General features: G+C 32.4%; 1 pseudogene; it reads left to right on the forward strand.

Moving 5' to 3' along the window:
- Window positions 1-7,642: 7,642 nt before the first annotated feature.
- LOC131614884 (uncharacterized) lies at window positions 7,643-15,811 on the forward strand (annotated as a pseudogene).
- Window positions 15,812-17,263: the final 1,452 nt, after the last annotated feature.

The following is a 17,263-nucleotide window of genomic DNA, read 5'->3' on the forward strand; positions in this document are numbered from 1 at the left end:
TGTCATATTTTGACTGAGATAGTCCCGAGAAGATTCGTTAGGGATGGATTTTCATGGCCGGTTGGTGGACAAGGATGTTTTGTGGTTGGAGAGTATTACCGTGAACTTATGCTGGGAGCAAATGTGGTGGAGATGCAGTATGAGGTAAAGGGTGTTATGAAGCTGATATGGAACTCATGGATGCCTTCGAAGGTGAAAGTTTTCGGGTGGAGGCTATTGCAAGATAGACTAGCAACAAGAGAACAACTTGTGAAACGAGGCATTTTAGAAAACGATGAGTGGAGCTATTGTGCCTTTGGATGTTTACAGGAAGAAAATTCATCTCATTTGTTTCTATGCTGTGTAATTGCAAGAGGGGTGTGGGATAAGATCTTTGCATGGTTAGGGCTAGAACCGGTGGTAATATTAGACTGTTGTAATCATTTAAAGGATATGGTGGATAAACTGAGTCGTTTCTGTTCTTCAAGGCGTGCTGCAGTGGTTTGGGCGTGTACATGCTGGTGTATTTGGAATCATCGGAATGTCGTAATCTTCGAGAATGGGATTCGGGACAGTGAGGAAATAATCCATAATGTGAAAATGTTCTCTTGGTGGTGGCTAGTAGTAGGTAATAAGAAGAAAGTGTTGTGTAATTTTTATGAATGGTATCACTGTCCTATAGATTTTATGTAATGGTAGGATAGTTAGTTGGTGGTGGTTGGATAATGCATTACTGCATTTGTGTTGTATTCAATCTGTATCTTTCTGGTACAGGTCCTTATATATATATATATATATATATATATATATATATATATATATATATATATATATATATATATATACCTCATTGATTATCAAAAAAAAATAATACAATTACAACTTACCTTACAATGGCTGTCTGACGTGGTTGTATCCCTTTTCCAACCATTGTGGTAGGTGTTTTCCGTAGTAGTGTCATTTTTTAATTGTACATCTTCATTGATTTTTTTCATTTCTTTGGTGAACTTCTTCACATATCTTCTTCATTTATTTTTCTCAAAAGTACATGCTTTCGAGAAATCTCGCACACATATTTTCTTCTTCTTATGTGTATCTTTGTTTTTGTTACTTCACACTCATATTTTCATTTTTCTTATGTGTATCATTGTTTGTGCATATTACATTCTCTTGTGTTTCATTCTTTCCAAGTCTTCTTCTTTATAGATAAAGAAATATATCCGTTGGAGAATAAAATAATTAGTATCCACAATGAAAAGTTTGTCTGAGACGTTAGCTAGTACTAGACTACAATTGCGCTTGTAGCACTAGGACAGATGATGGAACATGTGATAGCAATGATGGTGCAGAGTACAGTCCTTTATTCGGATTTTTAGGGAAGTGAGTAGGATAATGTATTGTAATCACGTGATCTTCTTTTGCACAAGATTTTTATCATAGGTTTCAGATAAGTACTGGTGAAGCTTAATCAGAATTTAGAATTATTATCTCTTCATAGTTAACTTATTGAGTCATATGCTTCTCAGTATGAGTTATTGAAGCTTTATCAGAGTGTTTTAAGAGCTTTGAGAACGTTGAGACTTCACAGTCTTTAATCAAAGTCATTCTAGATAAGATCTTTTCTTGATTTGACTTGATTCTGTCAGATGTATATTTGCTTGAAAACACATCTTGTATTCATAATTAGTTGTATTCATCATTGGTTCAGAGTGCGTTTGGTGTCCAGAGTTCAGAGTTTCTCGTTCAAAATCTAGAACTTTTACTAGTCCTAAGTCGATAACTTGCTAACCCAGAGTTCATAACTTATTATCAGATCCTGCACACTTAACAAACTGTTAGAGTAAAAAATTATTCTCCTTACATTGTATACTTGTTATCATCAAAACTCAAGGATTAGTCGTAGAATCAAACTTGTTCCAACATACATCAGATGTTATAACATTTACAACACTTAAGAAAAGCATGACAGAAACCCTAGTATTGGCTCTTCCAAATTTTTTTATGGAAGGTCTTCATTCGTGAGAGAGATGCTTCAGTTGTAGCCATTGATGTTGTTCTATCTTAGGAGGGCCACCCTTTAGCTTTCTTACTTAAAAAGATGTGTAACCGCGTGCAAGCTTTTTAAGTATATGTCTGTGATATGTACGCCAACACATAAGCTGTAAAAAATGACGTCACTATCTTATTGGAAGGCATTTTCATATATTTACGAATCAAAAGAGTTTGAAAAAAAAATTTGGTCCAAACAATCTAGACTTTAGAACAACACGAGTGGGTCTTAAAGCTACAAGGTTTCAATTTTGAGATATTTTACAACTTGAAAGGCAAACCATGTTGCATATGTACATAGTCGCTGACACACATAGGATGAAGTTCTCTTATTCTCCATCTCCTCAACAATCCATTGCTTCTGACACAACGAAGGATACACCTAATAATATGAATAGGTCAGTCCAGCCTACAAGGGCATATAGTTTGGCTTATTTAATCTTTGCATGTTTAATAAAAAGGTCAAGTTTAAGCTTTTTTAAAACCCTATTAAATTAAATAGGTCAAACTTAGGCTATTAGAAAATGGGCTAAATAGTATATAAATGTTTGTGTTATCTATTTAAAATTAGATAAAAATGAACTATTTAAAAGTCTTAACATGAAATAGGTTTTTAAATAGCATTTCAAGTAAGACCAAGCTTTTAAAAAGTTCAAACTGAGCAAAAAAAAAAGTCTATAATATATCATAGGCCATGCTCAAGCCTTAAAATTTATTATAGGCCAAGCTCATGCCTTCTAAGGTCTGGCCTATTTTCACCTAGGGGTGGGAATAAACTGGGTCAAGCTACACTTTATCAAGCCTACGTCAGGCCTGCTAAGAATATCAAAGCCTAAGTTTCGCATGTAGCATGTCATAAGCTTATTTTTAAGCTTAAGCATGATATTTTCAAATGTCTGATTGACATGTTAGCCTACTTAAATGCCTATTTTATTTGAGCTTATGTATATAAATAATTTAATTAATGTTTATATAGATTAAAAGACCAAACGATCAATGATACTAAAAAATTGTTTATATTAACTTATCTATGTTTATCTAGTAGCATAAGTTTTGTGAGACTATATGTATTAAAAAATTATAGTTCATAAAGTGTTTTTACTCGACTTTCATAAGTTATAAAAAACATAGGTCTTTTCTACTTAAAAAAATCTGACATTACCTAAACCTGTGTAGGTTAGGCTGTAAGCCCCTATTAGTTGGCCTAACATATTATCACTCATATTCTCACCCCTAATTTTAGAAACGAAAAAGAAGGAAAAGAACTTATGCTAAAATATAACTCATAATCACACATGCAACAACTTTTCATACTCTAAGACGATTTTTTGTACTACAAAGACATGTATACATACCACTCATTCAAGAACTGTGTCAATGAGTTCTTCCAAAATATCATTCAATGCCTATTGCGGTACATTCAAGACTTCAACCAACACTAGCTCACATTTCTGCTTCTTTCCATTGGTCTGACACGTACAAAGACATCAAAAATTTCATTCAATGTTTCAAAGTCTATCAACAAAACAAGTATTTTCCAACAAAGAAATGATATTTACTACAACCATTAGAAATTCCAGCACAAGTGTGGGAAGAGTTTTTAATGGATTTTATAACTCACTTACTTTGTTATTTGGACCATAGTCACATGGTTCGCAATTCACTCTGGTACGTGGTACGAATTCGGGTACGCGATACGCAGCTCTCAAAGAAGTAGGTACGTGAGGGGTATACAGAGTTGGTTCGCTATTTTGGTTCGCGGTACGTTAAAATAAAATAATCGGTACGTTATAACAAAAAAAATATTTAATTAAAATAAAGTCTCTACTTATTTAGTCTTGAAACAATTCTAAACTTTATTTGTGGAATATAAACTTTATTTGAATAATTATATAAGCTAATTGAGATAAACTTATGCATATGAATATATGTAAGTCCCACATCGGAACCTTTACTTAGCTTTAGTGTTATGGTTACTTATAAATACACTTTACAGGTACGTTGGAATTGTAAGTATCATAAGCTATTAAAGAAGCTGGTCGTAAGTGGGGCTAGATTTTTCACTTCACTATAGAGTGAGAAACAAATCCCTAGCTTTAGTGTTATGGTTACTTATAAATACACTTCACTATAGAGTGAGAAACAAATCCCTGGCTTTGAAGTTTTAAAATTAGTTTAAAATTTATTTCTTAAGATTGGTACTCTGGTACGGCATATTTGCAGAATTCTGTGCGAATTTTCACGTACCAATTTGCAACCGCGAACTGGTACGTGCGAACCAATTCGCAGTTTTCTATAGGGGCAGTAAATTCTGTGACTATGATTTGGACACACTATGATTTGGGTTATTTAAGACCGTTTGACCAAATTTGCATAAACAAAATGCAAGAACATGCAAATAAAAAAGGAAGGCTTGTGCATTTTTACCTAGAGAATTGGTATTGTTGCGTTTGCAACCGTATAGACATACATTGGTTCAAAAACGCGCCTCTCAGAAGTTGGCTAAGAGATTTTGCTTTTAAAGTGCTATGTCGCATTTGGAACAACGACATACGAGTTAAAGCTTCTACCATCTTCTAAGATACACCCAGTTATTTATGTATCCCAGCTTACAACTTATCATCAATCAACTCCTCTCTTTGATTTTTCTTCCATTCCAAACAGTATGGAAAAATTAATTTTTTGGAAGAAGAAGAAATCATCTATGCACTTCCTACAGAAAATGATTTAGTGGTAAAACCTTTTTTTGATAATTATGGTGGAAGAGAATTAGAAGGTGAAGATGTTCAAAAAATATGGAAGTAAAAATTAATGGGCTTATTGAAAACTGTAATCCAAATGAAAAGTAACAAAAATGAGCAGAAAAAAGAATATATTAGAAAGGAATACTACTGAATTCACAAGATGAAACAGCGTAACTCATAAGTAGACATTGGCCTTTATAATAACACTAGTATTTAGTAAGTACAAGAGAATTAATTGGCCATAACGGTAAACAAATCCCAACGGTTAGATCCACTTAATTTTGAAAGCCCTCATTCTCATTCTTATTCTTAATCGTGTGACATAAGAGCATCTCCAATGGTGCAACTCAATTTTGAGTTTTTTGTGGGACCTGTTAAGTCACATCATATTGAAGCAACTCATCCAAATTTTACTTGTAACTCTAAAAAAATCATATTGGGTTCCACATTTTTATCTCATATATTAATATTTTATTTATATTAATTTTTAAAATTTAAAATATTGATTTAAATAATATGAATTTAAATTAATAAGTAAATAAAGTTAAACTAAATTTTTATAATAATAATTCAAATTAACATCAAATTATTAAAATAAAAGATAATAAAAAAGAAAGAAATAAATATGTTAATTTATTTAATAATAAATTGTTAAAAAGAGAGTGTAAACAAATTGTTAAAAAGAGAAGACGTAATACAGCCATCAATTAATTTATTATTTGATAAAGGAATAGCACGTTGTTTCAGAATGCAACGGTTTTCCATGGTGGCGAACTCCAACGGTTTTAAATTTTGTATAAAACAAATGCATGTATATGAAAGCTCTTTATGTTCATTCCATATCCATTAAATAATTACATCCCTTCACATATTTACTTAATTTGTTTATGAAGTTTAGATATTTTAAAGATTTAATTTTTTTAATTTTTTTATTTTGGTTGCAGTCGGGTATCGAACTCGTGACCCTACATTTATTATAACGGGTGTTTAAGCTAATCGTTGTGATAGGTAGCACGCTACATAGTTTATCACAACGGTCGCGCAACCGTAATGAAAAACATCGTACATACAATTACAACTTACCTCACAATGGTTGTCTGACATGGTTGTATCCTTTTCAAAACCATCGTGGTAGGTGTTTTCCGTAGTAGTGTCATTTTTTCATTGTACATCTTCATTGATTTTCTTCATTTCTTTGGTGTACATCTTCACATATCTTCTTCATTTCTTTTTCTCAAAAGTACATGCTTTCGAGAAATCTCGCACACATATTTTCTTCTTCTTATGTGTATCTTTGTTTTGTAGCTTCACACTCATATTTTCATTTTTCTTATGTGTATCATTGTTTGTGCATATTACACTCTCTTGTGTTTCATTCTTTCCAAATCTTCTTTTTTATAGATAAAGAAATATATCCGTTGGAGAATAAAATAATTAGTATCCATAATGAAAAAGTTGTTTGAGACGTTAGCTAGTACTAGACTACAATTGCGCTTGTAGCATTAGGACAGATGATGGAACATGTGATAGCAATTGGTGCAGAGTACAGTCCTTTATTCGGATTTTCAGGGAGGTGAGTAGGATAATGTATTGTTATCACGTTATCTTCTTTTGCACAAGATTTTTATCATAGGCTTCAGATAAGTACTGGTGAAGCTTAATCAGAATTTAGAGTTATTATCTCTCTTCATAGTTAACTTCTTGAGTCATATGCTTCTTAGTATGAGTTACTGAAGCTTGATCATAGTGTCTTGAGAGCTTTAAAACGTTGAGACTTCACAGACTTTAATCAGTCATTCTGGATAAGACCCTTTCACGATTTGAGTTGATGCTTTTAGATGTATATTTGCTTGTAAACACATCTTGTATTCATCATTGGTTGTTTTCATTATTGGTTGTATTCATCATTGGTTCAGAGTTCGTTTTGTGTCCAGAGTTGCTCATTAGAGTCCAAAACTTTTACTTGTCCAAAGTCCACAACTTGGTAACCCAGATTCCAGAACTAATTATCAGATCCTGCACATATAACAAACTGTTATAGTACAAAACTATTATCCTTATATTGTATACTTGTTATCATCAAAACTCAAGTATTAGTTGTAGAACCAAACTTGTTCCAACATACATCAGCTGCTATAACATTTATAACACTTAAGAAAAGCATGGCAGAAACCCTTGTATTGGCTCTTCCATATGTTTTTAAGGTCTTCATTCTTGAGAGAGGTGCTTCTGTTGTAGCCATCGATTTTGTTCTATCTTAGGAGAGCCACCCTTTAGCTTTCTTCATTAAAAAGATGTGTAACCGCATGCAAGCTTCTTAAGTATATGTCTGTGATATGTACGCCAACACAGAAGCTGTAAAAAATGGCGTCAGTATCTTATTGGAAGGCATTTTCATATATTTATGAATCAAAAGAGTTTGAAAAATTTGTTGGTCCAAACAATCCAGACTTTAGAACAACATAAGTGGGCCTTAAAGCTACAAGGTTTCAATTTTGAAATATTTACAAACTTGAAAGGAAAACCAAGTTGCATATGCATATAGTCGCTGACACACATAGGATGAAGTACCCTTAATCTCCATCTCCTCAACAATTCCATTGCTTCTGACACAACGAAAGAAAACACCTAATAATATGAATAGGTCAGTCCATCCTATAAGGGCATATAGTTTTGCTTATTTAATCTTGGCATGTTTAATAAAAAGGTCAAGTTTAAGCTTTTTAAAAATCCTATTTAATTAATTAGGTCAAGCTTAGGCTATTAAAAAAATCTATGAAACTTGATAGATCAGCATATATATTGATATATATTAGAAAATGGCTAAATAGTATATAAAAGTTTGTGTTATCTATTTAAAATTAGATAAAATGAACTATTTGAAAGTCTTGACATGAAATAGGTTTTTAAATAGCATTTCAAGTAAGACCAAGCTTTTAAAAAGTTCAAACCGAGTAAAAAAAAGTCTATAATATGCCATAGACCATGCTCAAGCCTTAAAATTTATTATAAGGTGGGAATAAGTTGGGTCAAGCTACGCTTTGCCAAGCCTAAGTCTAGCATGTTCAAAATATCAAAGCCTAAGTTTCGCATGTAGCATGTTATAGGCTTATTTTTAAGCTTAAGCATGACCTTTTCAAATGTCTGATTGACGTGTTAGCCTACTTAAAAGCTTATTTTATTTGAACATATGTATATAAGTAATTTAATTAATGTTTATATAGACTAAAAAAACTAAAAGATCAATGATACTAAAAATTTGTTTGTATTAACTTATCTATGATTATTTAGTAGCATAAGTTTTGTGAGACTATTTGTATAAAAAAAACTTTACGAAAAAACTTATAGTTCATAAAGTGTTTTCACTCAACTTTCATAAGTTATTAAAGATAATTAAACTTTATTTCTGTATTTTAATTAAAAGTGCAATATACAATATAATTATAATAATAAAATTATTCATACTAATTTAAATAGACTGGCCTGATAAGTTTAAAAGACTTTTTATGGCTTGAGGCATAGCCTTTTTAACTAAATAGGCTTATAAAAACACATAGGTCTTTTTTCAACACATAGGTCTTTTCTACTTAAAAAAATCTGACATGACCTGAGTTTGTGTAGGCTAGGTCCTAAGCCCCTATTAGTTGGCCTAGCATATTCTCACCCATATTTCCACCTCTAATTACATAAAGGAAAAAGAAGGACAAGAGCTGATGCTAAAATAAACTCATAATCACACATGCAACAACTTTTCATACTCTAAAACGACATTTTGTACTACAAATACAAGTATACATACCACCCATTCAAGAACTGTTTCAATCAGTTCTTTCAAAATATTATTCAATGCCTACTGCGGTACATTCAAGACTTCAACCAACACTAGCTCGCACTTATGCTTCTTTTAGTTGGTCTGACATGTACAGAGACGTCAAAAATTTCATTCAATGTTTCAAAGTCTATCAACAAAACAAGTATTTTCCAACAAAGAAAATTATTTACTAGAATCATTAGAAATTCCAACACAAGTGTGGGAAGAGTTTTTAATGGATTTTATAATTCACTTACCTTTGTTATTTGGACACATTTTGATTTGGGTTATTTAAGACCGTTTGACAAAGTTTGCAGAAACAAAATGCAAGAACGTGCAGATAAAAAAAGGAAGGCTGGTGCATTTTTACCTGGAGAATTGGTATTTTTGCATTTACAACCGTATAGATAGACATTGGTTCAAAAACGCACCTCTCAAAAGTTGGCTAACAGATTTTTCGGCCCTTTTAAAGTGCTATGTCGCATTTGGAAAACGGCATACGAGTTAGAGCTTCCACCATCTTCTAAGATACACCCAGGTATTTATGTATCTCAGCTTACAACTTATCATCAATCAACTCCTCTCTCTGATTTTTCTTCCATTTCAAACGGTATGGAAAAAATTAATTTTTTGGAAGAAGAAGAAATCATCTATGCACTGCTTATAGAAAATGATTTAGTGGTAATGGTTTTTTGATAATTATGGTGGAAGATAATCAGAAGGTGAAGATGTTCAAAAAATATGGAAGCAAAAATTAGTGGGCAAATTGAAAACTCTAATCCAAATGAAAAGGAAAAAAATTGAGTCGTTGGAAGAATATATTAGAAAGGAATAGTACTGAGTTCACAAGATGAAAGAGTGTAAATCATAAGTAGACACTGGCTTTTATAATAACACTAGTATTTAGCAAGTACAAGAGAATTAATTGGCCCTAACAGTAAATAAATCCCAACGGTTAGATTCACTTAATTTTGAAAGCCCTCATTCTTAACCGTGTAACATAAGTTATGTTCCAAAATATCGTATAAATGCACAACAACTTGAGTTAAATTAGATAGTCCACTTGATCAAGCTATTCAAAGGTGTAGAGGACATCCCACACCACACCATTAAAGTTGGACGCTCCCAGTCTTTTGATCATGATCAGACGCTTCACGCACCTGTTGCCCCCTCCGCGACTGTTTCCCCTGTCAAATCCTTGGCTGTCATGTGTCTCGTCCCAATCAACTTAATTTTGAAATCCCTCATTCTTAACTGTGTGATAAAAATTTGTTTACAAATTATGATAGAAATGCACAACCACTTGATTTGGATCAAACAGGCCAATTGATTAAGATATCCAAAGGTTTAGCGGACAACCCACGCCACACCACTAAGTTGGATGCTTCCAGCCTTCTGATCTCTACTTGCCTGTTGTCCTCCCGCGCGCCTGTTTCCCCCGTCAAATACTTAGCTTCCATGCTTCCATGCATCCCATCCCATCTCTGCCGAAATTCCCTTTTTAACCCCTGAATTCGAAGATGCATCTTTGAACGTCCCATAATACATTTTTTAGCGGTTTATTCAGATATGCATCACCGGAAAAAAAAATTAATCAGGGTTGTTTCGGAGATGCATCTCCGAATAAACCTATTTTTTTTAATTTTTAGTTTTTTCAAAGATGCATCTCCCCGAATTAGGGTATATAATTTCATCCCACAATAGAAACCCCTCATTCTGTCTAATTTTTAAGTCATCTGTTAAACCTCAAACACCCTAAAATCTAAACTTCCAAAACTCGTTTCAAGTCATTTTTAAGCATTTCCACTCATTGCAAATCAGTTCGCTCCAATCTCAACACATTTTTATTCATTGAGTGAGTTTTTGTAAAATTCTTTTTCTATTTGCATGTGTATAAAAATATGTTTAGGATCGTTTAAAGTTAGTAGGTTGAGTTGTATATTGTAAAATGTTGCTTGTTTGAAGTTAAAAATGTGTAAAAATTTCATTTTTGGGTGATTGAGGTTGAAGCTCCAAAAATGGATGTCGCAGGTAGTTTCAGAAGCACATCTCCGAAAACACCTCTGAGGGGTTTCGAAGATGCATCTCTGAAATAATGACTGAGTTTTTTTTTTCAAACCAGTTCTTGTGATTATTCCTTTTCCAAGAAAAATGCCTGATAACTCGAACAGAGTTAGACTCGGCAGGCCAACCTAAACTGCTTCCCCTCAGTGGGAGAGAGTTGAGCAAGCTGAGAGGGGTCGAGAACACGGTCGGGTACCGTGGGAGGAAGTGGAGGGACCATCAACTTATACTCCCTTGAGTCGCCTATCTCGTGTGTCCTCATTAGGGATAATGAGGAGGCACTGGAGGAGGTACATGTTCCTGCATGCGAGGAGGTTCGTGTTCCAGCACCTGAGGAGGTCCGTGTTTCTGTACTCATGCTTGTTACCCCTGCTTACCCTGGAGGACCCTCTGACACACCCCTCTTGAGATATTACTCTAATCATGTCGTTCGACATGTTTGCAGTGGAGAGGTATATTTTTCATTACACTTTTTTATAACACTTTTACTTTTTTTATTACCATTTCGTATTTCACCTCCATCTTGATATTAATTTTTGTTTTACATGAACGGACGGTGCTAAAGTCCGTAAACCACACTTGCAAAATATTCACTCTGCATCATCCTATTGCACATTGGTTCAAGGATTCCATTATTAACTCCAGACTTTCAGGACTTTGCTGTTCCGGTTATATCACCATTAGCCACGGAATGCAGGGGCGTTCGTAGACACATGGCACAATGAGACGTCATCTTTCCACTTTTCGGTTGGAAAGATGATGATCACTCTAGATGACGTCGCCTGCCTGCTACACCTTTATATCCGAGAGAGACTCCTTAACGACTACCGCATCACTCGTGATGTTACCATTGAGTGGATGATTGAGTATTTAGGTGCTCAACTGAAAATAGAAGTTGAGCAGTGTTCTTTGACTAATGGGGTACATGCGAAGTTCTAATTCTTGAAGGACTTTTATCAACCCCACCTTGTTGCGGCAGCTAATTATGATAATGAGGGTGATGACTTCTTTGTTCAGTATCACCGTCAGTGTGCTTTGAGGTGTTACTTCATGTACTTGGTTGGCACATCCCTTTTTGTGGAAAAAAAGTGCTAACTACGTGGATGCCTTCTTCACAGAGAGTCAAGTAAAAGGGCTTCCCGTCAATACACACTGAAACTGATTTCTGCAGACTAAAGGCTAATTTCACTTTCAACGTGATTCTACCAAAGTCAAAATTGTTGTTGTTGGAGGAATCATCGTCCAAACTCACGAACGAGCCAAGATAATTCGCCAAAGCCACAAAAAAGTCATTATGTCACGCGAAACACAGTATTTCAAATACTGTCACCCTAACCCGACTATCCTCATCTACATCCTCCTCTTTCCACCTTCTAACCACTGAAAACCATGTTTTCCATCTCGATTCCCCTTCCCCTAACAAAACCTCCATAGCTCCTCCATGTTCAAGTTCTTCTAATAAACAGAGAATCGGACCCAAGACCGATACCCTTACCGAGTGAAACCCTTCCATTTCTAAAACTGTTTGAATCCTCTAGAAAGAACCAAGAATCAAAACCTCCCCCACCATAGCTTTCCATAATGGTACAACCAAGAGCTAGGATGGATGCTTCTGTGAGGCCGAGGAAACTATCACACACCTATGGAAAATGTGTGGAAGGATGTCTTAGGATGGATTGAGTTTCAGCATGAACCGGGGATCTAGAACCGATAGCTGAACTGGATCATTCACCATGGTATTGGGAAAGGGAAGAAGGCAGCCTTACTTCGTCTTGCTATAACAGAGACACTATATGGGCTATGGATGTATAGGAACACAAACTGTTTTGGAAAAGCGAAAGATATCAACACTATACGATGTAACTCCATATATATGATAACATATAGAGGATGGTATATTAATAAGCTTCGAACTCACATTCCTGAGCTAATGCTATAGGTTTTCTTTTATTTTGTTTCTTTGGTGCTTTTCTATCTTCCTATGTAGCATTGAGGCTAGATCGTTTGATATCACCACGATATGCATTTGTTACTTTTTTGAATCAATATATTTTTATATTAAAAAAATGCTAATATATGATTGGTTAAAAGTGTAATATATCAAATTTTATTATAGAATCTTACAAGTAAAATTACCACTAATAATTGACAAAAATAAATAAATTTACCCATCAATTAGTTACTGGCTAAATCTTTAAAATATCTAAATTTCATTAACAAATTAAGTAAATATGTGAGACGAAGCAATTTTTTGATTGATATAGAATGAACATATAGAGCTTTCATATACATGCATTTGTTTTCATAAATTCATTCATATACATGCATTTTATTTTATTTTTTTGGTAATATTCATATACACGCATTTGTTTTCAAATCTAAGAATCGATTTTAGGAAATCCTTTTAATTAAAAAACAGTTTCCTATTTTGTAAAAAATGTAATTATGAAATTAACAAAACTAAAATGCCAAAGTAAGAACATGTTCCTATAAATACTGGGGCAGTACAAACCTCGTAGAAGCATCCTGTCCCCTTGTTTTATTTAAATTTTCATTTTGTTGGACTTATTTGCTCTCATTTTCTTCCAACTCTATCAATATGTCTTCTTTTAATAGGAAGGAAACCGTTCTATCAGTCCTCCGAGAGAAAATAGTGTCTCTTGATGATTTCAAAGAACATGAAATTGATTTTTCAGAGATGTTCTCTTCACAAAATCTGGAACACTACATAAACATTTTAGATGGATCCATCTATCCTGTCACTGTTAAAGAATTTTGGATGAATGCATCCATTCAACTAAACGGCAAGGGTAAGTCTGTTATCTGTTCTAATGTTTTTGGTTTTCCTATCACTATCACTCCAAAACTCATTTCAAGGGTGATGAAATGTGAAGATAGTGGAACTTGTGTTGAGCTCTACAACAGGGGCTTCATTTCTGATGCTATGAATGAGGTCTTCGCCAACCCTGATAACTCCTTCATTGCTCTCTTGGCAAAGATCTGGCATCAACTTTTGGTGGGAAACTTTCGCCCAAGAATAGAAGATCAGAAAGTAATGACTCAAGGTGACTTTCAATTTATGTATTTCTTTCTTATTAAGAAGAAAGTCAACATACCGCTTACCATCTTTAACTATCTTAAAGAGAAAATCTTGAGTTCAAGGAAAGGCAAGATTTTCTACATTCCCTACAGAAGACTTTTATCTGAAATCTTTATTCGAAAAGGGATAGTCAAAAAGATGCGGATGGCAGGGTTATCTGATGCCCTTGAGACCGAATGTGGCTCAATGTTGGACCTACATGAATTATAAATTCAAAATAGTTGATGATGTATTTAGGGTTTCTTCATAATATCTTTTTGCAGTTCTTCATGATGATGTATTTAGGGTTTTGTTGTATTAATTACTTAAAATCAATGAAAATTTCTTTTCCAATTCAAGTGTTCTGACTATCATTTATTTTGATGTTCGTCGACATTAGAGCTTTATTTTTAATAGATGTTTTGAGGATCGATACCCTTAAGATCATCATGTTGTACTCATTTTTTTCTTGGGCTTAGGTCCTATTTTTCCAATGTGTTTTAAAAACAATTAAAAATTATATAATTTAATAAATAATAAATATGATAAAATCATATGCTTGTAGATGATTGGTTAAAAGTGTAATATATACAATTTTATTATAGAATCTTCATACAAATAAAATTACCACCAGTAATAATTGAAATTTCTTTTACTAGTAATAACAATCACCATGAATTAATTACTGACAGGTTAAATCTTTAAAATATCTAAATTTCATAAACAAATTAAGTAAATATGTGAAGGGATGCAATTATTTGATGGATATAGAATGAACATAAAGAGCTTTCATATACATGCATTTGTTATAACATTTATCTCTTGAATACAAAACAATAGATAAATGTTAAGACATTTATCTCTTATATTAAATAAGTGCACTGACAGACATATAAGTATATTAGATTGAAATGATTTTCATTTACAAAATAAAACCATTGATTTTCAATCATAGATTTCAAGAATGATAGACTTACTACTAATGTGGGAGATGAAAAGATTGAATTAATATTGTCTAGCCTCACCAATAGTCATTTCATTGATGATACTTGTTGCATGCATGTTTGGTATAATAGATCATTATGCTGAGGAATGCTCCTTTAAATCACCTCCTCTAGACGGATTGGAAGCATATTTGTTTGGTGGTATAAATCAATACACAAACAATGAAGAAGCTGAAGCATAAGACAAATTGTTAGATGAAAATCCTACCATCAATACAAGAAAAAATTAAGTTGTGGGTAAGGGTGGGAATATGTCAGAATAATTAATAGGGACTTATGGTCTAGCCTATATAGACCAAGGCCAGACCAAAAGATTTAGGTTTTTTAATAAGCCTATTTAATTAAATTGGTTGGGCCACAAACTATAAAAAAAACCTTTTAAGTCTATCAGACCGACCTATTTTAATAAACACGGATAAATCTATTATTTTTTATATTGTATTTTATACTTTATATCAAAATACAAAAGTAAATTTAGTTAATTTGGAGAATTAATTATGAAAATAAGCTGAAAAATCTTTATGAAATTTTTGCTGGTTTATTTTTGAAGCCCAATATCAAACAGGAATTTTATTGCTAGAATTAGTTTTCTGCATATACAGACGCTAAAGCTTACACTGGAAAATGTCAAAAGAGAGTATGAAAACTTGGTAGCCACTAGAAAATACTACATTAGTCTATTGAATTATAATGTCAATTATAACATGCTATGTTTTTTTTATCTTAACCTTTTTGACTTAGGAGAACACAAATAACATGATATTGATGATTATATTTAATGTGTTACAAAATTTAACAGGATGTTAAAATAGAGAAAATAAGGACAGGAGCTTTTATGGTGAAGGTCACATGTGAGAAAGGTGTCAAGTTGGTTGCTATTTTATAGGTTTTTGAAAAGATGTGCGTAAATGTTGAGCAAGCAAGTGTTTCTTGTAAAAATGGGTTTTCTATGGAAGGAATGATTGTGGCTGAGGATCAAAATCTCGATGTTAGAGATGTTAATGAAGCGTTTCTAAATGCTATAGGAAAGGAGAGTGGTGAAAAGGGGTCAGAAGAGCTTGACAATCATAGTAACTTCTGAATTTCTTAACGATGTTAATTTGTTTAACGTCTTGTGTAGCTCAACAAATTTTTACCTATTTTATGTTGCTATATATAAATATGTAAAAGTATTGTTGAATGATGACATGATAATGATAAATATTGTTTTGAAAAACTTGAATTCTTGTTGTTGGTTGTAATCAAATGTTTTTAAAATAGGGTGTAATGTAACATATTAAATAGGGTGTAACTGGTATAATTTGTTCATTTATAAAGGATGTAAATTATATTTAAAAAAGGTGTAACTAAGAACATATTTACATTCGATTTTTATTAAAATAGGGTATGATTAAGAACGTATTTACACCTGATTTTTATTAAAATAGAGTGTAATTAAGAGCATATTTTCACCCGATTTTTATTAAAATAGGGTGTAATTAAAAATGTATTTACACCCGATTTTTAGTAAAATAGGGTGTAATTAAGATCGTATTTACACCCGATTTTTATTAAAATAGGGTGTAACGTAGAATGTATTTACACATGATTTTTAATAAAATAGGGTGTAATTAAGAATGTATTTACACCTGATTTTTATTAAAATCGGGTGTAACGTAGAACTTATTTACACCCAATTTTTGTAAAAAAAGGGTGCAACGTAGAATGTATTTATATCTATTTTATATTTAAAAAGGGTGTAATATAACATGTATTCACACCCGTTTTTAAACGGGTGTAAATTTGTATAAATTTCATCTCTACTCTTATACTATATTGCTTTTTATAAATTTCATAACACGTTATCAGCACGAAATTCTACCAACTTCAAAAGGAAAAAAAATTGAAGCCCTAACTATCTGAGATAATATTATTTTATTATTTTCCATTACCTGTGTTGAATTTTAATATTATATATTATTAAATTATCAAATAATCCATGGAGGTTTACAAAACATTGTGTTTGTTATATAGTTCCCGAAAAACTTAAAAAATATATCTGAGCAATAGTAATGAATTTATTATAGAGTTTCTGAAGAACTTATCAAGCATTCTTTAAGGATAGAATAATAATAATAATAATAATAATAATAATAATAATAATAATAATAATAATAATAATAATTTATTATATAGTTCCAGAAGAACTTATCAAGCATCCATAACGGATAAAAAAAGAATAATTTATTATATAATTCTAGAAGAACTTATCAAGCATCAATAAAAGATAGAAAAATAATAGTTTATTATATAGTTGCTAAAGAACTTATCAAGTATCCTTGAAGGATAACAAAATAATAATTTATATAATTTATGAAAAAGTTATAAAACATTTTTGGAGGATTGCACGAAAAATGTTTATCTTTATCATTATATGAAGATCTATGCATTAATTATATATATTATAAAGGATCTCCTAGAGGATTGTTCAAGAATGCTTTATTTTATGCATTATGCATTAATCAAGGAGTCATTACACCTTGAGGAATGATAA

Source organism: Vicia villosa, linkage group LG6, assembly GCF_029867415.1.
Source record: "Vicia villosa cultivar HV-30 ecotype Madison, WI linkage group LG6, Vvil1.0, whole genome shotgun sequence".
NCBI lineage: Eukaryota > Viridiplantae > Streptophyta > Magnoliopsida > Fabales > Fabaceae > Vicia > Vicia villosa.